Source organism: Ostrinia furnacalis, unplaced genomic scaffold (genome assembly GCF_004193835.3).
Source record: "Ostrinia furnacalis isolate ACB-3 unplaced genomic scaffold, ASM419383v2 OfSCF0868, whole genome shotgun sequence".
Lineage (NCBI taxonomy): Eukaryota > Metazoa > Arthropoda > Insecta > Lepidoptera > Crambidae > Ostrinia > Ostrinia furnacalis.
Genome location: NW_021131107.1, coordinates 50,125 through 76,261, shown reverse-complemented (window position 1 = coordinate 76,261; position 26,137 = coordinate 50,125). Strand labels below are relative to the sequence as shown.

The 26,137-nt window shown below is 35.8% G+C and overlaps 1 long non-coding RNA gene across 1 annotated transcript; it reads left to right on the top strand.

The window, feature by feature from the left end:
- The first annotated feature begins 1,480 nt into the window (after positions 1-1,480).
- On the top strand, positions 1,481-20,457 carry LOC114350338 (uncharacterized). Its single transcript, XR_003655695.1, has 3 exons — positions 1,481-1,600; positions 19,332-19,388; positions 20,118-20,457. It is a non-coding gene; the product is annotated as an uncharacterized LOC114350338 (long non-coding RNA).
- Positions 20,458-26,137: the final 5,680 nt, after the last annotated feature.

Genomic DNA, 26,137 nt, shown 5'->3' with positions numbered 1-26,137 from the left:
ACCTTGTCAGATCTTTTAGACTTAAAATAGTTTGGTTTACTAGTAAAAATTTTAGGGAGAATAAATAAAATATGTTTGAAGTAAGGTAAACGGCTACTAGTTCGTGATAGTACGTAAGTTCGTAAGTTTTTTTTCTAGCTCAAATAATAAGCAAATGGAATATTATTTATAAAAATTCTTCATTACTACAAAAACTCTATTATTTAAGCTATCTAAAAAACCAAGTACCAACATTGTGGCGCCAAAAATGAGAGCAATACGAAGCTTCAAACTCTCAGAGAGCCAAAAACAGCCGAGCGGCTTGCAAAGGTTGCTCTCACCGTAAGGTTAGCGCTCCAACTTCTTAAGCTTATAAAAAGGCGAAGGAACGTCCATTTAAATAAAACTTGTAATAGTGGTTTCATGTGTTCCTTGACAATTGATTTGGCTTAGAAAAAAGTTATATGAAAACGTAGAATTCCTTTAAAATTGCGATTAATTGACTCACGAAATAGCGTACATATTATTTTTCGGGTGTCCCCTATTTCGTGACGCTACCGATTCAAGGATATTATGGATAACATTTTGATGCTTGGTTTTTAAATAATTATTTATGATAATTTAAATGTAAGTTATGAAACAAATAATGCATTTATTTAAGTTTCTCATGACCTAAATTCGGTATATGTTTCGTTCACTAGAATTTATAGGGGGGTTAAGTTCCCCCCCCCCCTCCCCCCACATTTCTAATGGTTATATAAATATTTTCACGTATTGTTAGAATTAACAAATAAAAATATTATACGTAGGTACGTACCTAGCTAGACACAAATTATTTCTTATGAATATTTCAGGAAAGTAATATTCGTCAATTTCACATAATTATTTTATTCTAAATTTATATTATCGTTTCTAAATTTATTAAACCTTAATCATTATTAAAATATCCTAACTGGATGCATAAAACCTTATCCCGAAATAGGGGACATGAGTTCACGAACTTAGAAACAGAGCAAAATTTTGTCACGAAACAGGATCCAAACAAGAGGTCCGCAGAAGAATTAATATAAAAAAAGTTCAAACTATATAACTATAAATTATGTATTAACTTACTGTCCAAAGAACAAAGTTTAGCATACAAAAGCTTTCATACTGATATCATGCTTGGTTATTTTTAAATAAAATGTTAAAGTCGTAAGAGCCTTAATATACCGAAGTAGGGGGCACTTACCTTAATGTCCAAAAAGTTTGTAGAGTAATTGAAATTTTTCCATTGCATAAAACAGCAATGAGAAGCGTTTAAAGAACCAAACGTTATTATTAATACCGCATGTCGATTTGACCACAATCAGCGGGCGCGGCAATTACGAAAAAAATTCGCCTCCGCCAAAATCTTACAAGAAATTAATTACGGAAAAAAAGAAAGGGGTGCGCGGCCCGAGCTGACGTAATTTCTCAAAGGACGCGCTGCGCTAGCGCAGTGACGGGCCAGGCCTCGCGCGCCCCGCACGCCGCGCCCGTGTCTCACCCCCACAACAACCCTCATATTAAACCTCTCAACCCACCTTTTCAGAAAACCAGTGATAACATACGAAGAACACACGTCACGCGGCCGGATTTCGTAAGTTTTTACAACCTTTTTTTTTTTGGTGTCTAATAAGTTGCGAATAGGGGCGTTTTGATGCTGTCGATGTCTTTTTTTCTTTGTCCCTTTTTTGTGGGAAGATTACATGTTAATGTCTTTTTTCAGTCAAAAAATCGACTGTTACTTTCTTTTTGATCGAAAAACTGCTGTTAAGTATTCCTGTATTAAGTTATTTTAGAACGGGTCATTTTGAAATTGTTAGACACATCGCATAATATTTCTTTACTCTTTCTTTTCATGGTATCGTTAAATAAAAAGTTTTTCTCACTTTTCTGTGCGTCTGAAACGGTATTCGCCGCGTTCCACGTCACTGCAGCTAGACCTACGCCAACATAGACGTCGGCGACAACGCCGGCATTCACTTTTCTAACCTAGCTACATTAATTTTACATATTTTGAATCACATTTTCATTCAAAAAAAATTTTTTTTAATGAAACATCACAGTATCCACGCGGTGCATCAACAGGCTCTACATTTATCCAATTGTATACTTATTAGACACCTTTTTTATTTGCTATTTCATAAATGTGTTTTATTTTTTGTTTTAATATAACATTTTCAAATATTCCTGTATGTTCAGTACAAAATTCGGATTTTCAGACGTCATAGGTAAAGTTATTTGATTTTGAAATTGTCATTCTAATACATAATATTTTCTCTAACGTGCAACATTATAAAACCATCAAACCATTATTTGGCAGCCTCCTCTAAAATTTTCAAATTCCACACCATTCTCGTACATAGCCGGCCATGTGCTACAAGATGCTAGGCCACGTCACCAAAACGTAACCTAGGCCAACATAGAGTGGCGTATCGGCGCAGGCGCAGGTCAATACTCTCGGTCGGACGCGGTGCTTTCACGGGAATAGCATCGTTCTCGTCGAGACTTGCCCGACGAATTCTAATTAATACCTATCCGAGTACGTTCTGCTACTGATTTCGTGATTTTTTATTCAATTCTAGAGTCGCTGTAGTGTGAAGGAGCCTTTACTTTTACTTTTTGAGATGCATTATATTTGCTTTAAAGCATTTTTGAGAAGAATAGAAGAGATCAGTGTGCTCTACGCCTATTGTAAGCTCGTATATTTAAAAAATAATAATACACGTGAAAATTTTGACGATTTTTTCATCATTTAATTTTTTGTTTAAATGAATGAATTTCACGCCCCACAAAAGTTTTTAAAACTGATCGATGTAAAGAAAAGTTCGACAACCTCCAACGTAAAGCGGGATCATGTTAAATGTGACTCAAATGACAATACAAACATGTCTGGAGTTCATCAAACTGTAGATCAATCGAGAAATCACGACTCATGTCCTAAGGAACTGTTTAACATGGCTTAACATCTTACTACTCACTCTTACACCCACACGTGGCCATTGTGTGACCAATGTCCATTATATTATCACAAGAAATGATATTTAATTTTTATATTATTAAAATAACTTGAAAAAATCGAACTGCCTAAGGTGGGAATCAAACCCACGACCTTCCGCTTGCCGGGCGACTGCTCTTTCATCTGAGCTACTTAGACACTGGATGAACTCGTCGAAATGTTCAAGAGGCGACTCGTAACGCCAGAATTTTTTTAATAACTTATGATATTTAATATTCTATCAAGTCTATAATATCAGTCAAAATTACCAGTATTGAAGTATCTAATAATTTTACTAGCTGACCTAGCAAACGTTGCTTGATTTCATAAGAATCGGTCAAGCCGTTTCGGGAGAGTTTTGTTACGAATACAGTGACACGAAAAGTTTATATAATAGATAAGTTATAAGTTTCAACTAATATACTTCTAGGAACTATTTTCAATGTTTTAATTTTAGTTATGAAGTTGGAAATAAAATCAGTTTAGGTATTTAAATTGCCACACAGTAATTTTACATTGAGTTACAGGGACCATACCTACTGCATAACTAAGCAGCGCATGCTTCTTATTATACCTACTCTACATACGGTAATAATAACACATAATAGAGTCAAATACCTAAATTCATTTGAGTACATAACTGATTGTATGAGCTAGTAACAAGTAACAACTGCCAGACTAGCTTGCTGAGTTGCACTTCAATTTGCAGCGAGATGCATTCTATCCGATACGCGTACCTATCAGCATGGCTGCTAACTGAATCAGTTGCTATGCTAAAGTAATAATATACTTTATTAATTTTATATTAATGATTAAATGTAATATTTGACGTTCTGACTTGGTGATTCGCGTACTAGATAGCGATCGGTGTTGCGGCTTCGATTCCCGCGGGGGGCAAGTTAGAGACATTAACTTTTCATACATTTAAGAAAGATTTTTCATACTATGTAATTAGAATCGGGCCCAACTATCGGCCGACTAAAAATCGAAGGTCTGCGCCTAGGCTAAAATTTGTAGTGTCATGAAAATTATATCAGTGTTGTGTAACACTGCATGATTGCATGAAATACAGTATTTTTACCGTCTACTGACACAGATTATAATCTGTCATGACCGTTTAGCAAATCTGGAAGGCAAAGTAGAACGTAGAGTTTAAGTACAGCAATTGAAAGAAATCGTAAATATCAAAATAGCAGAGTTAAAGGTGCTGGTAGAGACCAGGGATGAGTGGCAACTTCTCCACTGGTAAAACAAAGCTCAGTAGATATATCAATGAAGAATGTTATATTCTGAAGACTTTATTTATTTATTTTTACACGAAAACATTTCTATGTTCCGAAAAGTCGAATAAAATACCTATGATATTGAATAACCAATTTTTTATGGTATTCATTCGATTGGCGATTGGTTGACAAGAACTATGAATGTGTTACTATGGGACATGGCGGGGCTCAGCGAAGCGCGGAAAATTTATGCATCCAACCTTACCATCATTCTCATGCTTTTTACAGTTATGGGGCACGTCAAGTCATATTTTATGCATAATTTACGATGGAAATTTATCTATTAATATTATTTATAATCGTGACTGGTCATGAAATATGGCAAGGGGTACACAGACCACCATTTATGATACCATTATTATTAGTTTCCGTTTTTTGTCTTTAGTTTTACTTGGCATTTACCTGATTATAAGTGACGATAACCAAGATGATACATGTTTCGTTTACTCAGCAAATACCTACAGTTTATTTGGTATGTAGCGACACATTTCAGACATGCGCTGTGCATACTGCATAGGAATATGCAATTGGGGTAGGAGCTAAATCATAAAGAGTTGAAACTGCTTAATAAAGCACATAAAGGTAGCAGGGAAGCGCTGGACGCAGGCCGCTACCAATCGATCAACATGGAAAGCATTGGGGGAGGCCTATTTTCAGCAGTGGACGTTCTATGGCTGAAATGATGAATAAAGCAATATTTCATGTCAGTCACTAAAATAAACGCGAATAGAGACAAAGACAAACTATCGATACCTATAAATCAATTCCTAAACGATTCCAATACAAGAAACAATCGGTAAAACGTTCGCAATCCCACTGCCCTCACTATAGTAACATTTCGCCAATTTATAAACGTCAATTACGCGCAGACGAACAAAAAGCTTGGGGGCTGCGCCGGCGCACGGGTTACGGGGTTATAGGCCGAACTATCGAACCGTGCACCGCGCCCAGCAGACAGGTTTTTGTGAGATAGTGGCGCGCCGCGCGTCAGCTGTTTCGGATATCGATATCGAATTATTACAACCGGTTCGGATAACCCTAATTGAATTTATCTCAAGTAATTGCGTTTAAAGGTTCTTTATTAAGAGTGCGGTGGTCTTCAGATATTTTTAGATTCGTTTTAAATATTTAAAGACTAATTAAACAGATCGTTCACCCGAGTCAGATAATTAGGCGTCTAAATCGAAACTAGCCGAGTCAACTGTTTGAGCTTCATTAAAGTTATAATTAATCACCAACTGGAGAGTGGAGAGTATTTAATAAGTAACGCATGTTCGAGCGAATATTTTGTAATTTAAATAATACTTTGTAAAAATTAGTCCTACTTAAGGTTCTTTATTAAATCAAATTATTATTAATATAAACTATTACGAGAAAATCAAAAAATCTCAATTCAGAAACGTTACGTAGTCCTATACTGAAATTCTAGTAAATTTCTGATGCCCATGTTCCCCATCAATACTTAATTTTTAAGTGACCCCTATTAAAAAAAAATCCTGTTGTGAATTACTATAGGGGTCACTTAAAAATAAGGGATTGATGGTGAAAACGGGCATAAGTCAAACGCTTGTACGACATAAATTCATTTTACGGCATTGTTACTGATATCCCGGTAAAGAGGTTACAAATAAAACTTGTATACGAGAAAACGAGAGTTAGAGGAATGTTTTATCTTTGCCACAAAGTAATTTCGTATGAGTCACACCCCCAGTTTCTGAATGGAAATTTTTAACTTAAGCGTGCTCATCCTCTATCTATAAGCACAAACTTAATATGAAAAGTTCATAGTTAAGAAGCAAATGAGCACAATCAAGCAAAAAATCTCAATTCAGAAACGTTAGGTAGTCCTATACTGAAATTCTAGTAAATTTCTGATGCCTATGTTCACCATCAATACTTAATTTTTAAGTGACCCCTATTAAAAAAAAATCCTGTTGTGAATTACTATAGGGGTCATTTAAAAATATGGGATTGATGGTGAAAACGGGCATAAGTCAAACGCCTGTACGACATAAATGCATTTTACGGCATTGTTACTGATATCCCGGTAAAGAGGTTACAAATAAAACTTTCGATGCACGTCCCCTCACTAGGCGTGCAAGTGCGGCCGGTTTGACATTTCACTGCCAAGGTCTCACCACCCCGTCTGCTGCGGCGGGCTTGCGTCGCGCTGCACCGCTGTTACTATCGACATCGATGTTTAAGCTTTAGGGCTCGACGTTTAAAAGTAGGCGCACACCGTTGATTTTTCGTCGGTCGATAGTTTAGTCGGGCAGTTGATCAGTACGGGCATGTATGGGAGTGCGCACACTACGCCGATTCGATTTGGCCGATTCTTCATACAAATTAAAAACCGACTCCAAAAAACCTACACTAAAACGTAGAAAAATAATTACTAATTACCTACTTATTTATTCGGACGAATTATTAATATTTATGTAGGTATACCATGATTGATACTTCTGGAGTCGGTGCCAAGATTATGAAACATGTAAAGTTTGCATGCACCGACTCCAAAAGTATCAATCATGGTATACCTACATAAATATTAATAATTCGTCCGAATAAATAAGTAGGTAATTAGTAATTATTTTTCTACGTTTTAGTGTAGGTTTTTTGGAGTCGGTTTTATTTTTTTATAAAATTTTACTTATTTCTTGCTTTTTAGTTAACCAATTATTACCTTGATGTTACCACTGAAGGTAGGCAGTACACTGAGACCAAAAAAAATTGGTTCATAATCGGCGGAGATATTGTGTATAAAAAAGTTCAACCCCAATTTTCCACCCTTGGGGGTGAAATATTTTCTTCAAATTCGCATGAAACCACCCTTTTGATAATACCTATTCAACAAAAAAATAATCGTTCAAATTGGTTTATAATCGGCGGAGATATTGCGTATAAAAAAGTTCATCCCCAATTTTCCACCCTTGGGGGTTGTTTTTTTTATTATTAAATTTAAATGGGACCACCCTTGAGGTATTACCTATACGCCGAAAAAAGATTTGTTCAAATCGGTTCATAATTGACGGAGTTATCGCGTAACAAACATAGAAAAAAAAANAAAAAAAAAAAAACATACGGGTCGAATTGAGAACCTCCTCCTTTTTTGAAGTCGGTTGAAAATCGGGCACAACTATCGGCCAACTAAAAATCAACGGTGTGCACCTACTCTAAAAGCTAGTTGGCTGCGCCTGCGAGTGAAATCGATAGAAGTGCGACTAGAAATTTTAATTAAACCGCAGAAAATATTTTGGTACAACTTATTTTAATTTTTAAATACGTATTTCTTATGTACCGAAAGAGAAAACGATGACATTTTATGAATTACCACGTAACGTGTACAATGTACATGTTGTCATTGTGATTTCGGGATGCGAACCAGCGTTCCTCGGATCTCAAGTAGGCCAGTCCAACATCTTCACCATTCGACTATTGTCACTTCAAATCAGGTGATATGTAACACAAATTTTTTCATTATTTATTATTATTTTATTAATAGTTCCAATATTAAAGCTATTTATAGCTCTACCTAAATCATCAAGTCTGTCTCACGTGCCTACAAGTGGTCTTTCTAACGCTGACCTGCCCCGGAACCAAACGCACTACCTCTCAACCACCGTCAGACCACACTCGTAGAACAGGGAGCCCTTTGTTACGGTAGCACGTGGCGGAAGCTTCGCCAGCTGTGCTCCTCCGAATTAGTGAGGACTTAACCAAGATAGAAATGATTAAGTGGCCCATTTATTAAATTGATTGCCCGAGGTGGTACTAGATAGAACCCACCAATTGCTCTAACTGACCGGTAAGCTACTGTCAAATTTTAAAGCGATTTTTATGATGTGAGGGATTTTTTACACTTTATTGTCCTTTATCATTCGACAGAAATATTATTGTCTTAATTAACGTTAATTCTCTGTAGCTCAGTGCTTAGCGTTGTTGATTCGTATCTTCGTTGAGGCAGTCGAGCTTCAAGTCAAAAATAATATTCCATTAGAGTTACTTAGCTTTATGATCATTTGGGTAGCGAGTTCCAATACGATTAAAAGTATAACTTACACTTATTAAAAAGCTTAACCGACCCTAACCCTTTATAAGAACGTTACACTCTAAAAAGTGTGTGGTCACTCTGACATCGCCGTGACGCCTGATGATCAGTTATAAAAAACCGGTCGGCCATAACTGGACTACAAAACACAAATAAATGATGCGCAAGCGACGACTGTTCGACCGATGCAACGTTTCGTCTCACTTTAGGTTCTAGAGATATTTACGTCATTATAATAAACAAAATTTTATCTATATGGTACAAGTACTATTTTGAAAAGCATTTTTCGCCAATTTTTTTTGTTATGAAATCAATAATATTAATTAAGTAATTTGATTTCGAAAATGAGTGTAAAGTCATCTAATTGAGGCATCACAAATGAACGAATGCCTCGTGAGTAGATTTCAGATGATTATTGATTTAGTTAAAATAAGCAGATTATAGAAATTATATCGGTAATCTTCTCGGCCTAGTAAAATATTTAAACGAGTCAGAGAATACCAAAGACAAAATAAAAATTTATAATAGCGTTATGTTTTTCTAACTTTTTTTATAAAATATCCTCTTAACTGTATATAAACTTTTAAGCCTGCATTAATGATGCAAAAACGGTCTAGTTGCATTGGCAATGGCGATGGAGAGCCTATATTTCAACTCGCAAACTCGTCCATGCGAGTTCATTATACAATCTGTTTATCCTGTCCATATTATTTTTAAGCGTTTTCAAAAAGATGATCGCGAATTAAAAATTAATAAGGCATGAGATTATAATTGGCTCGGTGGGATAGCTGGTCTGTGCAGCATAGTTATAATGATCCTGAGAGTAATTCACACGGCAGGTGTTGAAGGGTTTAATTCGTAGAACCTAGAGCCCTCACACACGATATTCTATTCGTGCGGCAAATGTTCTCTTGCTGACTATATTTTTTTTATAAATAATCTTTGGACAATTTCACACAGCGCCATCTAACACCAAAGTAAGCAACTAATATGCTTGTGTTATAGCATATTAGTTGCTTACTTATATAGAGTGCTACTTTAACGGATAATGCTACTTATATACCTCTACTAATATTTGTCTACTTTTCACGTATTTTTAAGTATTTTTGTGATATTGATCGTAGTTTTAAGTTTGATTTTCTAAAACTTTATTTGTATTCAATTGGAAGCAATGGTAGGGTTAATAATGTGACGTGCAAAAGTGCTTTTTAAAACTCTATTTGCAAAAATACTGAGTTTTATAAGTTTTTTAGTTTTTAATTTGTAAAAAGTGCATTTACCTATGTCTATTTACTGTATCAATTGGATCAATGATTGCTTTACGTTCCGAAGAAACTCAATCTGAACAATAGTTTTTAATTTATTTAACGTCTCTTCGGTGCTTAGCCATTGTCACTCCACATTTTATTTTTCTTACTTTATTTAACAATCATAGCCACCGTCCATAAAAGTTATGAATGGTCTAAATATTGTCATTAATTGATATATTAATAGAGACGGAAATTGTCCTTACATAAGAACATTCTCTTGAACTAGTACTCGTAGTCGTGTGCGAGGTCCCTAATTATAGGTAATTGTCGATCAGAGGAATCCCACAAATGTTCGCACGAGGATGCGCAGGCGTCCAGCGATATTGCAAGTGTAAGATACTATAAACGATGGGTAATTACCACCCCATGTGGTTTACTAGCAACCGATTCGACTGTACTCAGAAGTAGACAATGTTGCAGACTTGTTTGTGGAGCATTTCGAAAATGACATTAAAATAAGTAGGCGCACGCATCTACTATTTATACTTTTTAGTAAAATAACAATGATTGTGATCATTCGGCATGGGCAACTTTGTATGTTACTTTTTAGAGGAATTATGTGTGCTACTTGAACTTGAATAACGTGCAAGCATTGTTGAAAATATAACGAACGAACTGCCTTTTTAGATTTGTAAAGTACGATTCAGGATAAAAGTCCATTTTCGTTCTGGGTCGCCGGTTTGACTCCCAGCTCTGTTTGTAGAGCTAATTAACGTGTTCCTGCTAATTTATTTTAGAATTTTGGAAAGGTACTTCATTAGCAACTATCGTTTACCGAAGCGCCTGTCCTTAGGATTTATTACTGCTCTATTTTCCATTACTCTATTGAGTAAATATTAAGAGAGTAGGTCAGTAGGTATATGAATGAACCCTACAACGCGGTGACCAAAGTGAGAACCACTTTATTAATCTCTACTTGTCCAATTAGAATCCTGTAGCGCCACTTTTTCCGTGTTTTAATGCTTGAAAACAATATTCGTAGGTATAAAATTCGTGAATGATTCACGTTACGACCTAAACACGTCCAAACAAATGCCATGGCAAAACGATCACGAAGTCGAATCTATCACGACTGTTACTTTGTCTATAGTCCTAGAATAATGTTACTCATAGATAGACCCGAAAATACGAAAACCTCGTTCGAAAAAAATCCCACTGGTTGGAGCTCTGAAGTCTGAAGCAACAAAATCATTCAACGTTTTTGATTGCCGATGGAATTTTTCTCTATCTACCAGGTTGCTAGGTGGCCTGGACTACAGCTAGCGCATAATTGGCGCCAGATTAGCATAGGGGGAAGGGGGGAGTGGTTCCCACGATTGTTCCCTCTTCCCACAGTCGGGCGTATTTAATGTTCCCGTTTATCGCCACTGCCATCTATGGGGCATCTCGCAAATGAATATAATTTTCTGTTGTCATAACTTTTCGCACTGGAGTAATGGAAATCTGGTAAATTGTTTTTTGTGACTAAAGTCGGTCTTAATGAGAGGCAATTTAAATTGTAATAAGCAAAATGTTTTCTGATAATTCCTTTAGCTTTCAATAGGTACCTAAGATACTTAATGGAAAAAAATCATACAGAAGAATTCAGAACCTTCTCCTTTGTTAAAAAAAAACATAATTAATACTCTAGCATCACTGATATTTTGGTTAGTAACATAATTATGAATGATACACCTGCCCCCTAGATAAGTTGCACTTTTTGATCGAATCGAAAATCGAATCCGTAAAAACTCCATACAAAAAAGACCTTTCGACCATTTTTCGACTGGTTTGCGATTATAATGTGCACTTTGTCTGGACACTGCTCTACCCTGATACTCTACACATGAGGATCACGTTGTTTTGTCAATACCATCGTGTACGGAACCCTCGGCTGCTGTGACCAACATTTTTAATGGCAAAAAATTACGCACAGACAAAAAGGTGCCATGAGTGATGAGCTGCAGAATGTCATCCGAGCATCAGATGATCGCGCACTTTTTGCCGCGGTAATGTAAGCATTATATCGTTTTTGCCGCAGACACAAAACGCGCAACAGGAATTTATGGACGATCCAGACAAGTTATTTCATTGACTTTTAAAAACGAGTAGCGATCGACGCCAAAACGAAAATGTCTTAACGAGAACTCTTACGTGCGACAAACCGACAAAAACTTGAGGCTACCCGCGATATTTGTTCCAAAGAATTCCTGTGCACTTGTCAAAAAGCAAATAGTCTATACAAAGAGATCGGAAAGTAAAAAATAGAGGAAGAAAACAAAAGGTCGGGCTGGGAGAGGAATACGAATGAGATGATACTCTGTGCGAGCCGCGGCATGAAATAAATCATTATGTATTCGAAACACGGCGGTTTACCGATAATAATAGACAGAAATCGAGACAGGGTTGACAGACGTTACATCACACGCCCCTGCCACCGCGCCACAGGTGCGTTCTAAGAACTCGGCGTACATGGGCGCTTTACCTACCTCGGCGCGGTAATGAGATATTAAAATACCACAGGCTCGTCATTAATGCAGGTTAACATCGGCACTCAATTAAATAATTCGAGAAAAAACGAATAAGAGCTTACGTGAGAGCTTTAGAAAAAGCTGACACCCCTAGCGATCCAGTTGAGCAAACGACGCGCATCGCTGCGCCCGCGCCGCCCCCCCATTGGCCGATGCAGCGGCGCGGCGGCGTGCGAGCGGGACGGAGATACGCGCCGCTGCGGGTGCGAGCGAGAGGGCGCGCAGTCGGCGGATGCGAGGGCTTCCGATCGTTGACTCCTTTCAAGGCCACATTCAAGTCACTTTTTGTTGTGTGTCATCGTAACTCCTGTAATACTGAACTGAAATGACCTTCAGCGCTTTCATTTGAGGTCGATTATTGAGCAGGGATGTGTATCGCGCGTGTCCAGTGCGCGGCCACCGCGACGTCCGTTCTCAATATTCAAGCGAGCTTTAAAGCTCTGACTTATAATTCGCTCTATGAAAACTGCACGCTTTAAGTGCAGCAATAATAATATAATTTTATGAAACTTTTAAATTTCAATTTAATTATTTTTTGATGCGACTAACTAAATCCTAATTAATTGCCGAATATTTGCCTTAAAAAACCTGAAATAAACGTAAAAACTAACTAAACACGACCAAGACCATGACAAAGAGCAAATACCAAAACCGAAGCAAATCTACGATATTCATTATTACATTAATTTGATTGAAGATCACAAACACTTTGAAAAATTTAGATAGGTATTGCTGATTTTGTTAAATTATGATTGTTAGAAAGTTTTCAATTTTTTCCAAGCATTCCAGTATCTACACATATGAAATTAAATTTCCTAGATACCTTGTTGTTTCTTAAAAATAGTTGCCCCTTATTTTCTCTTTTACAGCAGCCACATTTACTGTTTTCTATCAAACCCAACCACAAATTTGGTCATCGGAGAAAACAACCTCGGGAGCTAGTCGTAGTCACACAACTGTACCTCTAGCATGAACTACTTTCGTCTTCGAATCGTTTGCGTATTCGACAAAATTCGATACTCAAACTTCGAATTAAACGATAACGTGACAGTTTTGGTTCTCAAAACAAGTTTCGTGCAACCATTTCTCATACCAAGTTTACTTTACGACACGTTCACAAGGGCGCTGTTGTAGTTTTCATACTAAATCTTTTGATGGCGATTCGAAGACGCAAACGATTCGAACTCGAAAGTTTTTCGTGCTAGCCGTACGGTAACCATTACCGGCCTATTACGGACCTACCACAACGGTTTTTTGTTAGCGCCTACGCAAACAAATGAAGATAAGGTACACATCGTCGAATTCGGGATCATTGACCCTTTATCTGATTACCGTATTATTAAAACGCTATTATTATTAGTAAGCGACATTGTTCATACATTGTGACTTAGGGCCCATTTCAGGGCTTCCTGGTAAACTGTACCGAAGGGAAATATCCCCGCCATTATAGTGTCAGATAACTGACAGCTAAATGGGGAAACGTATGGCTTTTATTTGTTGCTTATTCGTACCAGATCATTGATACAAATGTCAGCTATTAGATACAGCTATTTATTCACTTCTTCCCCCTTTAAAATTCGAACGACTGGCTCAAGAAAGTGATCGCTTCCTATAATAAGACCGTCAAAATTTTGCCGTTCCAATTTTTTATTTTACTATTCTATTCTTACGCAGAGCTTTATAGTTGCTACGAAAATGGTATTCGCTACTCGTCGTAGCTACGAGATCCGTAGTAAAGATTATTATTTGAGTTTATCTACTTCGCAAATACAGGATTTCGGTTCAAAGTCAAGTCAAAATTCCTTTATTTGCATAGACTATTAAAAATAGTGCTTACAAATCGTCAAATTAATATAAAAATAGTTGTATATTTATTACTTTTGGTCGTAGCTGGGTCGCATCTGAGCGGCTGAAAATGCATTATGACCATAAGTCATTTTAATAAACTAAATTATTACCTACATATTTATTTAAAAATCAGGTTCTCCGATGTTATATACTCTGGTAGAGACATTTATTTTCATTTATTACTTAATTGATATACATACTTATTTAGCGATCGTATAAGGTACTTTATTATATCTTTATTCACTTTTCATTGATAATTAAGTTACGTATTTCATTACTAGAGCTAATTAAAAGCTACAAAAGAGCGTGAAACAGACACGCCGACCTTTGTCTAATCAAAATGTACTAATTAGCAGCGTCATTATAACATTTGATGCTAGGACAACCATAGCTTAATTAATCTGTAATTTGTACTCGTGCTATATCAATGTTACAAGCTGTAAATTAAAAGTAAAGTAAGAATAGCGTAAAATAATAATTGAGTCATCTATCACTGTACAACTGAAGGTACAATAAGATCTGTTATAATCTTTAGAATTTTATGAACACATACATTTCAAAATGAACAACAATTTTGTACGCAAAACTCAATTTTACGAATTGTCTGACAATATGATTGTATTTTTTTTATGCTAAGATTTGGGATTTATAACTTATGCAATCTGCAGGTATTTGTGAATCTTTCTCTAAGGCTGGGTTGCACCATCTTAGTTTAACTTTGACAAACGTCAAAAATCTGTCAAACACCATACAAAAAACAACGGTTATCGTTAAGTTACAACCCAGCCTAGGCAGCTACAAAATTACTTTCCCCAATGAATTTATATCTTTATTACAAGGTTGAAAACGAATAAAAAAATACTTCAATTTTTAATTCAGTTGGAATGTCACTTTCTAAGATTATTATTGGTCAAAATGATGTTTCGGCTGCTCTTGTCTGCGATTTCAGTAAGTTAATGAGTGAAATCAGATACTGGAATTTAGAATTAAGACGATTAAAATCTTTTAAAATATTATCTTACTCTATACAAGACACGTGTTACGCTAGAGAATGAACAATCACAGAATTCCTTGAATCATTACATCAGTAGGTATTTTGTTATTATTACTTTAATAAGACAATAGTGTCATAGATATTGTTTGATCAGCTGAATCACTAGTTCAAAGGGCAGTGACGCAATCCAACGTACATTTTATAAAAATGCTAATATTTTGATTTGGACACGTTTTATAGAGGAATGTGAATGCATCGACGTTGTATAATGTTTTCATCTAAAAGACAGAGTAACCAATGGAATTCGTTTCAACTGAATATTTCTTTTTTTGTCTGATTACCGTAGAAGGGACTGATACCTATAACATTTCGGTCAATTGCTCTCACTACTGAGCTACGAAAACGGTGTTACTATCAAGATATTCTAGTTACTTTGTGAACCAGTTCCTTTCGTTGTGCATTTACATGTTGTGTAGTTACCTACTACATTTCACGACATTATTCCAATTAGAATTTGAAGATTAGCTTAAAAAATATCAGTTTTAAAGTTAATAATGCAAAAAAGTTGTCTTTAGGTAGATTGTAATTTTATTTAGGTATAAAATAGCGTTTTTTTTGCATTGATAAATACCTATCCTTCGTACCAACAGCTCCGGCTACCCACACATGCGTCAAATTACATCGTTTAATCAATGCAGACTTCAAAACAACATTTAAGCTTAGGCATTTTACATATCAATAGACTGGAAGTGAAATAATAATCAATATCGTACCATAAATGATTCATAAAAATACAAAACTAAGTTTTTATGTATATCCCGCGCCAAAATTACAATAAATATAATATATTTAATAATGAATTTTTCTTAAACACTTAAAAGAAATATGCAGTAACTCTATTGCCATCACACTTTACTAGTGACTTTTCAACGAATGCGCGAGAGTTGGCATCTTCCGATTTTACCTTTTGTTTCTATCGTCAAATTGCTCGATCATGAAAATCTTGTCGAATTCAATCCGTTTTTTTTTTACTGCGCTGTGCACGCGAGTTGTCGAGCAAGTCTTACTTTCGTCTCGGAGAGTGAACCACATAAACCTTCGAATGAGTCATCCTTAATGAAAATTCAAACCTTAAACGCCCTGAGCGGTCTGCCCGATAAACGCATGCGTCCCAACTTTCTTTTACACTGCACTGCCTACGCCGGTGGCGCCGCCCACGCTCCACGAGCTTATGGGAAGTATGGGAACCCAATACATTACACGAGCGGGTATTATCGCAGTATTAAACACTGCAAATTATCTTGAGAATTTTTAACATAAACAACCAGACACTATTTCCTGTAATACCAGTACGAAATATTCAAGACAAGATCTGGTGACAATACCTGTTTTGGTGCCCATTCAACAGAAATGATAGTTAAACCGCGTAAACAAGATGATGAAATTCGCAAAAATACTGCAATAGCTCGTTTATTCAACTTTTATCAGATCCAACTTTCATCATGTAGCAGTCGTTAGAATTCTAAGACAATATGTTAGTTAATTTCATTCTAAAAGTAAAATAAACAGATCGTCAACATACAATACTAATACAAGTAGCTGCAGTTCCCACTGTGCAATTACAATTGTACGTTTGAACAAAACCTATAAGACTCCAATTAGCTTCAAAACTCGACAGACTCAATGCAAACCTTTTGTCCCTTCATAAAACCGAACAAATACTAATAAATTGTGAGCATTATACAAAACAAATCAAAACCCGTGTTTCCAACAATTGCACAAAGAACTACCCTAATTGACAAGGCGCCTTGAAATTAAATTAGCAGAAATGAACTTGAAAATGTTCCTTCCCACAAAGATAGAGTAGCGGCGAGTCTAATCAACTTTACACTTTAATATTAAGGGGAGAAGAACCAGTTTTGAAATTAACGGCCGCGGCAAGATGGCGGCCAACTCAGGCGCAGCTTTTTCGTTCCTTTTTCAATTTCAAATAGCAAGCATTCCCTCAGTCGGGCTTGAAGGGTGGCGCGAAGAGCGCGCGAGTGACAAGGACAGGCCAGTGCTTAGTGTGGCTCAATTGTGAAAATGTGGCAGTTCCAGTTAATAATTATAAAACTAACCAGTTACCAATAGAAGAATGTGCGTTAAGGAAGAAAATTTGAACGGAGAAAGAGAACTTAGAGTAACGGTTGCGGTTATTTTCAAAATGGCCGACAAGTATTTAAATGTAGAGCTTAAACTTTTCTTTAAATTTTCATTATGTTAAGTGCAGTATTTAAATTAATTCTTGCTCGTATCGTATCTCTTCCTTCTTCTACATCCACAGTAATCAGGTCATTACTATTTAAAGTTTCAGTTTTATTTAACTGTGAGAAAAATACCTATCTCCTTATATTATTATTGAAAGTCTTCCGTTAGCCGGATATTTGTGTTATTATTACTATCGTATTGAAATTCGTTAAAGATCCCCTAGCCCGTATGTGAGCTTATCAGCCGGTCGTGGGGCGTAAGACAGAGGGTGTGAACTCAAACGTCCCGATCTTCGTTTGATATTATTAAAGTTTCCAAGAATTCCGGTTTAAGCAGAGACAGAGAAACTTAAAAAGCTAATAATAGAAGAACTGGAGGAATAACTGAAGTTTCGGCGTGTTTTTTAACTTTTTGTAAGTGAAGTTACATGACGTTAGTGTAGTAATAAAACTTTTTACAATGTTTGAATCATACAAGAAAATTGCCTAAAAGAAAAACGCATTTAAAGAAATATTTAGACCTCAGTTTATTTGATTCTTTAAACTTTACAAATTTTATTTCAAAAAGTGACTGCGTGAATTTCGGTTACGACGAAGCTATCTCATCTAGGTACCTCTTAAACTGTTCTTGGTATAACAATACAGCTCAGAAATAGTATTGTCAGCCATGGAATAAGTATTATTCAGAATCGGATCAGTGTTTCAAAGATTACAGACCTTTTTATAAAGAGAATTAAGATTGCTTAGATCTCGTCGCATGGTAAGTGAGAAGTGACACTGAGATTTATTGATACAACTATTGATTCGTGATTTTAACCACTTGTGTGTTTGAAAATCCCCAGTAAATAGAACTATACAGTTCGGTAAAGTGAGCAATATAATTTCACTCATATGCAATATGCATAGTTGTATACCACGTGATAAACGTAATAATAAATACATAGCTTTGTTTGTACCTTCCACCTTGGACATTCCACCAGCTAGCACTAAGCGTTTCGATAACTCTTATAATGCGAACAGCTAGGGACTGGAATTCGTTGCCTGCTGCTGTCTTTCCCGAACATTATAATCCGGGCATTTTCAAGGCGAGAGTGAATAGGCACTTACAGGGCAGATTGTACCATCCTAGACTGCATCTCACTTAACACCAGGTGCGATTGCGGCAGGTCAGGCAAATCAGGTACTTTATATGCATAAAAAAACCTACGTATGAGAGAGATATCAATTATTGTTAAGTGTTTTAATAAAACCTTTTGACTGATAGAGAAAAGAATAATCGGAAAGTTTGATGCGCATTGTCACACATTTTAGTTAAAAAACTATTTCAAAAACTAACCCAACTTTTTGAAAAGCTTTGAAGATTTACAAATATTTAATACTGTATTCTTCTTCTAAAAAGTTAAGTTGAATTGTTTCTGTTAGTTTAATTCTTTATTTCCGTCGCAGGTAATTAATTAGCCGATTATTGAACTTGATACTAACTAAATACCTAAAAGTTTATTGGAATTAGACCTAACAAAACTAGTAAACACATTTTTTTTAAGTTCTGTATTTCATTAATTTAATTAAGATATTTCTTAACTTTAGAAATCGAGATATTTTAGAAGCTAATTTTGTCCTCGTAGATGTCAAAAATCGACAGCTTTAGGAGGAAGTTAAATCCACTAACGATACAATATAATGAATACGAGGGGTCTCTGTTATTGGTTAAAACACGTTCACCGGGCAAGCAAAAAGCTCGTAAGTTCATTTCATCACTGTCAATTCTGCGAGTATCGAGTGAAAACACATATTAAAATGCTATTAAAACCAAAATATGCAGATCAGCTTTTGAATTTGTATTGGTTTGGAATAATTCAGGCCCACCTACGACTACACCTCATGACCTCACTGATAGCACGCTAAGATAAACTCTAGACTAGTCACAACGTAATGATAAGCACAAATTAAATAATCCAATACTGCACGACGAGATAAATTAAATTCACTGTTTGCAAATAACTATTTGATATTTTAGAGACAAGACAGGATTAAAAAGTTTATAAAAAGAAAATTTATGTTGTTTTATTTAAGTATTTTTCATTTCAGAAAGGCCGAAAGTCATCGATAGGATACGCGACACAGAACTACCATTTTACAGATAAGGTACGTATGATCTTTTCGTCTTATTCCTAATACTCAAAATATATTATCGCTATTTCGTAGAAGAAAGAAACTAAATATCACCTGACTGCTTATGAATTTCATAATAATTAGCCAAATATAATGAAAATAATGTAAAAAGTATGGAAATGTACTTTTTTATTGAAAACTCATAATGACTTTTCAAAGAACTAAGCATATTTTGTTTAAAATTGTTATTTCGCTACTATTAATTAAGTACTTGAGACCCTGATACCACCACATTGTTGGGTAACTAAACTACCCCACAATGTAAACCACATTACCAAAAACTTGGGTAGCAAAGGCACGCAGCGCGGTTGCCGAAAATAAACTAAATGCGCACACACATAAATAATAAATTGATATCGTTTTATCGGTCTCATTAAACCGATGAATATTTATTAGATTGTCGACTGCACCCTCCGAAAATTAAGAAAATAAAAAAGTACTACAACTATCGCTGATTCGCGGCACAAACAACTATCGTTGTTTCTCTAGCCCGCTCGCAATCGACCAAAAGATTTGCCTTTCAAACTTCAGCATATTATCTCCAGTAGGACAGTTCATCAAGCCAACACTGAGTTGTCTATGGTCGTAATAGATGCTACCTATTTTGCAGAAATAATATGTAGCCCGATGTGCTGTCGACGGTACATAAAAGTTTTATACACTACGCGAAAGAAACTAAAATCTTACCTTTCTCGATTTCAGAAGTGTCGCCGCCGACTCGTCGTCACGTCGTCTCGTACCGAAGAACCGAAGAGATGACGCCGCATCCGATAGCTCCAAAACCCGAAGAGTCCATTCATGTGTACTACCCACTGAAAAGAAAGATTTAGTAAGCCAAAGTCTGGACAATCATCGGTAATTCATAAAATAAATTGGTTAGACATAGATAACTTACCTAATATAATAGCCAAATGTCCATATAAATCACGATGTGGTACGCTTGGCTCGGTGATTCATAGCACAAAATTCGATTCGGTTAGTATAGACTACATACTATAGATAGTGCAGGTAGATTTGATTTCGAATCGGATATTTGATCTGGTGTGTTAGGATTAAAAAGCGCCACAGCAAAATATTATGTAAGCTCTGCTTTAGTTGCATAAAAATAACTTCTTAAATTATTTTTCAAAATAATAATATAATCTTACCAACTCGAAACCATGATGAACGACGGTGTGTCTTCAAATATTTCACACTTCACTGTTTCACATCACGATCCCTACATCCACTTAACTAAATGTATTCTACAATAAATATTCACTAAATTACACAATATCAATTAAAAATATACTCAAAATTAGCGGAAAACCGATTTTAGCACCGTTCTCTCGGCGACTGAGAAGTTTTAAAACTACCTACCCTGCAGCCGAACAATATTAATTTGTTTTTTTAACAAGCAAAGGCATAAAATGTTTACAGCCTTATGCAATGTTTTTGAATAAAAGATGTTAATAAATGTGATATTGATATTTTGAAGAACAGATTAAAATATAAGTAAAATTCTCAAATTATGATTTTATTGTTCTTAAATTTTTAATTGTTAGGCGTGCTATGGAAATAATTACCTAAGGTTTTTGTCGTCTTCATTTTAGCGGCTTGGGGAATTTAAAAAAAGAAGGTTTTAACAAAGCTGCAAAATGTTTTCTTACCATGCATAGAATACATTTAATTTTATGGGACAAAAGCTCGATTTCCCTCGGGAGTTACTGAAAGGTTTTATCGATTATGATTTGGATTAATTTAATAAAAATATGAAATTTTGCGGTTTTGTTAAGGTTTATTACATCACATTGTAAAAAATAAACTTTTGATTGTTTTTTTTTAATATTGTGGACATAAATGTAGATCTACTGTTCTGCCACCCTAGACAAAATGCCCTTTTTGATCGAATCGAAAATCGAATCCGTCAAAACTTCGTACAAAAAAAGGCTTTCGACCACTACGATTGTTTTGCGATTTTAATGTGCACTTTGTCTAGCTCTAGTCCCACTGGTTGTGAAGAAGAAGAAATCATCGGTTATCTTGAAGTCAAGACACATGTCGTCGGACGTACCTGGGCTTGGTAACTCCACCACCGTTGGCGTCTCCTTGCCAACGGCGGACGAGTTCCCGCTCCTAGATGCGAGGCTCAGCGTGGGACAGAACAGCACGGAAGATCGCCAGGACTTTAGCAAGAAGAGTCGAACAATATTTAGAATTGGGAGCACGGAAGATCGCTAGAACCTAAGAAGGATCGAATCACATTATTACTAATACTCCCGTTAGCCCCTCGTACTAAGCTAAATATGCTTGTGTCACGAGTGAGCTCACCACAATAGTCGAGCGGCGGGGACCGAACCCGCGTTCCCCGGATTACGAGTCGGCCAGTCCGACCCCTTCACCGTTCGGCTATCGTGGCTTCATTATTGTTGTTATGTTGTATTGTTTTTTGGGCTAGTTTTGTTGTAAAAATAGAAAATACGATACTCTGTACCGCATTTAGTATAAATTTAATTTTAAATATTCGCTATGTGTTGAAGATGCAAAGTAAATTTACCAGTTGGCGCTACTGTAGAGTAAGGTCCTGTTACTCAATAGTGGCTGATACTAGCGCCACATAGTCAGCGCTGAAGCGGTAGAACTACTCAGGATGGCGCTACTGTAGACTCAAGGTTCTGTCAGTCGTCAGTGGTGCCAAATGATAAGTGTAAAAACGATAGCCCTAAAAAAATAACGAAAGACAATTTGAGATTAGGCTATCAGTTAAACTTAGTACTTGAAAGTGTTTTTTAACTGGTAAATAATCGGGATAGGGAAATATAATAAACAGAATAATGATTACAACAAAATATTTACGTTTTATTAATCGTAAATAATCAATACATAACTCTAAGGCGTTAAAATATTACAGAGCATCACAGTAAACTAACTGGCAACCCTGCGAGGGGCAATCCGCTAGCTAATGGTTAGTATTATGTCCGAATTACAAAACTCTACTTTTATTTTGAATCACCCGTCGGAATGTTGCCAGTGTCGAACTCGCTGTAAAATACATGGCGAATTCTTTACTCCTTTTTCTAGTGGTGGCTAATTGTTTGAATGCCACCACATTTTGAACTTTATTTAGATGACTTATGATTGAAAACCAATAAAATATATATTTTTCTATACTATGCTGGTAAAAATGTAACCCAACCTTAATTCAAATATAATAATAAATACACCCCTCTTTTATTATATAAGTGCTTTTCAATTTAACTAGGTATACAATCGCATAAAAGTAATGAGTCCGATTGACAGTAGGTATATTCACAATACCAAGTGAAATACGCAAGCATTTGTGTGTATCAGTTTATCATAAGTTACGCATGCGCCGGTTGTTTCATACTAAAGTCGCACATACAACAATGTCAATATACCTCATAACAACAAACCACGACTGCCTCTGTCGAAACAATCCAATATACTACAACTATAGTAGTATTCCTGTAGCTATCGATATGAAATGACTACATAATCGTTTGAGGCGACAATACCCTAATGGTGTCGATGTCGAACTGCCGACTTCAGACTTGTCGGAGGTCGGTAGTTCGAACTCACATGAAGCATAACCTAGCGTACACTCGTAGCTTAGCTTGAAGGGTTAACAGGACTATTGGTAACTTGTACAATACAAATTACTAATATTCTTTTAAAAAAGTGGACTGACATTTCATACAACGGGCGAGTACATTATAATAACGCTCAAGTATAAACAAAAACATGACTGTATAAGTCAAATAATGTTGATCGACGTTCAACTTTAATATGGAAATAAAACAAGAAATTATGAAAATGTCTATCGTGCTGACGTCACCTTACACCCCCACATTGAAGTAAACGTACGTTATTATTAACATAAATCCATATAAATGTAATCTAACATTTCTAAGCCTAGGTATATAGTCTTTCGTAACATATTACAGTAAATAATAAGTCTTGATATTAATAAATTCTAACTTTGGGTTATATAAAATAATTAAATCTAGAATGAGAATTCTACATCGTACACCTTTATTTCTCTATCCCTCGTACGTATTTTACAGCCAGTCCTTACATAAAATCCATTCTTATATAAAAATCATACAATCAAATACACCACCGAATATGTTTATAAGGAACCGTGTAACAAAAGATAGATTCATACAAAACTTGGTGTTTCCATAATCACCACAAGAAGAGACAAACAAGTGTACCTATTCAGTTTTAAAATATAACTTTATTTAACTGTTAATATATTTGAGACTAACTACGGATCTACTATCGGATTAATTGGTTTAAAAACTCGACATTCGAACTGTCATATTGATACAGTAGTTGTCTATGGTTCGAATGTCAAATTATTTAATAATAAATCATGAACAGCGCAGCGATACGCAGTCTTATTGTGTCTGTTTAAAGTGTGCTTCTCAATAAAACAAACATGAAACAGCGTGTCACACAAATAAGGTCTGTATTCGTTTGGTGTGCAAGTGGTAGAAGTGGAATTCGAAGAAATTTGACAGCCACAAAGCTACAGCTGTCACAACACACACAGATAGCCCCAACGTGTTTCAATGATGTACTTCAACAAAGAAACAAAAGTCAACTAATCATCGTTTTAGAAAGTTGATTGAACTTTTTGAAGCAACATTTATGCTTTTAACGATGACTGACTGATCGACTTCGCGCCGTCAGTTGTCAATTTGATAATGCATAATAATATTACCATAGACAAGATAGATAAATTAGGATATTTTTCAATTTACTGAATTAAATTAACATTATAAAGACCATCGTGTGACCTAGCAGATGGAATACAAAAATGATCACACACAATAAGGCCAGTATAAACCGCATTTACTATTTCCATTAAAGGTAGTTCTCACACAGCGGAAATGATTTCGTTTTGCACACAAATGTCGTGTACACTATTTTTGTGTACAGTGTGTGTACAATGAATTTTTTCGTTAAATAGCACCTATTTCGAATACTTAAAATTCACATAGTTGAACTTAATGAGAGGTCTGTTTGTACCTCAAGATATCAACGAGACGAATTAAAGGTCAAATTTGAGATCCCATAACTTTAACCGTAGGTATATAGCAATAAGCCGGATTATCTCTACCATAGTATTATAACTTCTAAAATCAATTCATAAGCCACAATAATTATAAAAATATTTTACATCTCGCCGTGTGAGGGATTGAGTCAATCGATCGTATTGCAAATATCTACCACCAGAGTGTAGCACTAGCACAAAGAATTTTTTACTATTGATGTTCAACACATGATTAAAACTGCAAAATAAGTTTAATACAGTTAACATTTAAATTAATCAGTGGTCAGTCAATAACAATGTAATTTGATTTGACAGTTAATTTGTTACAAATATTACGTCACGAATCACGATACAGTTTGTATACTGTTTGTGCTAGTAGCGTCATCTAAGTTTTGAGTAACATTCCAAAATTATAAGTCAATTTAACAGCGACACTTACCATATGTTCGTATGAAAAACCGTGATAACCGTTATAACATTATTTCGCATATTTATACATTTCCGTGATACGTAACATCCGATCCAGCGGAGTGTCATATAAATCATATTAAGGCCTCAGCCTGTGTTTCAAATGACAGCGTTACTGTTACATTTCGAAGACAACACTCTCCCAGAGAGGTTAAATGATCAACAGATTAATTCCATATATTTAAACACATAATTAAATGACGTAGGAACAATCTTGTCTTCATTTACTTATTCCAAAACACAAAGTTTTATTATAGAAACGACAGCACATCTGGCTATACATTTTTGTTGCAATAATGCACCTAATTACGTCTACAGAAGGTGCAACAGTGTTTATATTGACGCGCTGTCGTCTGGAAAATATTTTCACATCGCCACTTATGACGCATAAAGCTACCACAGAGCATAGATTACTTTGTTAGGATCTACGATTGTTCCTTTTCAACTAGTGAACAGGAAATTAAACCGTTTGCACCTGAACATTAACATCCATTATTCCTTTATTAAATGTTTATTATAAGCCTCGATATTAGAACTAAAGCCCGGTCGCCGAGCACATAGAATTTCGTTTAATGACCTTATCGCTTGCGCGTAATTATATTGCTGTCGCGACTATGCCACGGGCGGCCGCAGTTAGTGTGCGAGCGCGACAGCAATATAATAAGGCTGGGTAACTTGGAGTCATTGGACGAAATTCTATGTGCTCGGCGACCGGACTTTAGACCTTGTGAAGCATAGCTTAATTCGAATGAGGGCTATCGTTTTTCTACTTAACAGTTGGCATCACTGGCGAGTGACAGAAGTTTACTCTACAGTAGCGCCATCTTGGCGAGTGCGATAGTCCTACCGCTTCAGCGCTCATCAGTTGGCGCCACTGTAAAACCACTAGCAAGTTAAAGATGCTTACACTTTGGCGCCAAATGGTAGCGCTAAAAACTTTAAATAATCTATAGTTTTAAGGTTAACTAGCTGACCCGGCGAACTTTGTTCCGCCTTAATGGCAATAAATAAGCAGACTTTTTTTATTTCGAACGGGATAAAAAGTATCCTATGTCCTTTTCCTGGCTCTAAACTACCTCCCTGACAATTTTCAGCTAAATCGGTTCAGCCGTTCTTGAGTTATAAGCGAAGTAACTAACACGACTTTCTTTTATATATATAGATTTTGTATTTCTCTTGTAAGTGAATGTAATTA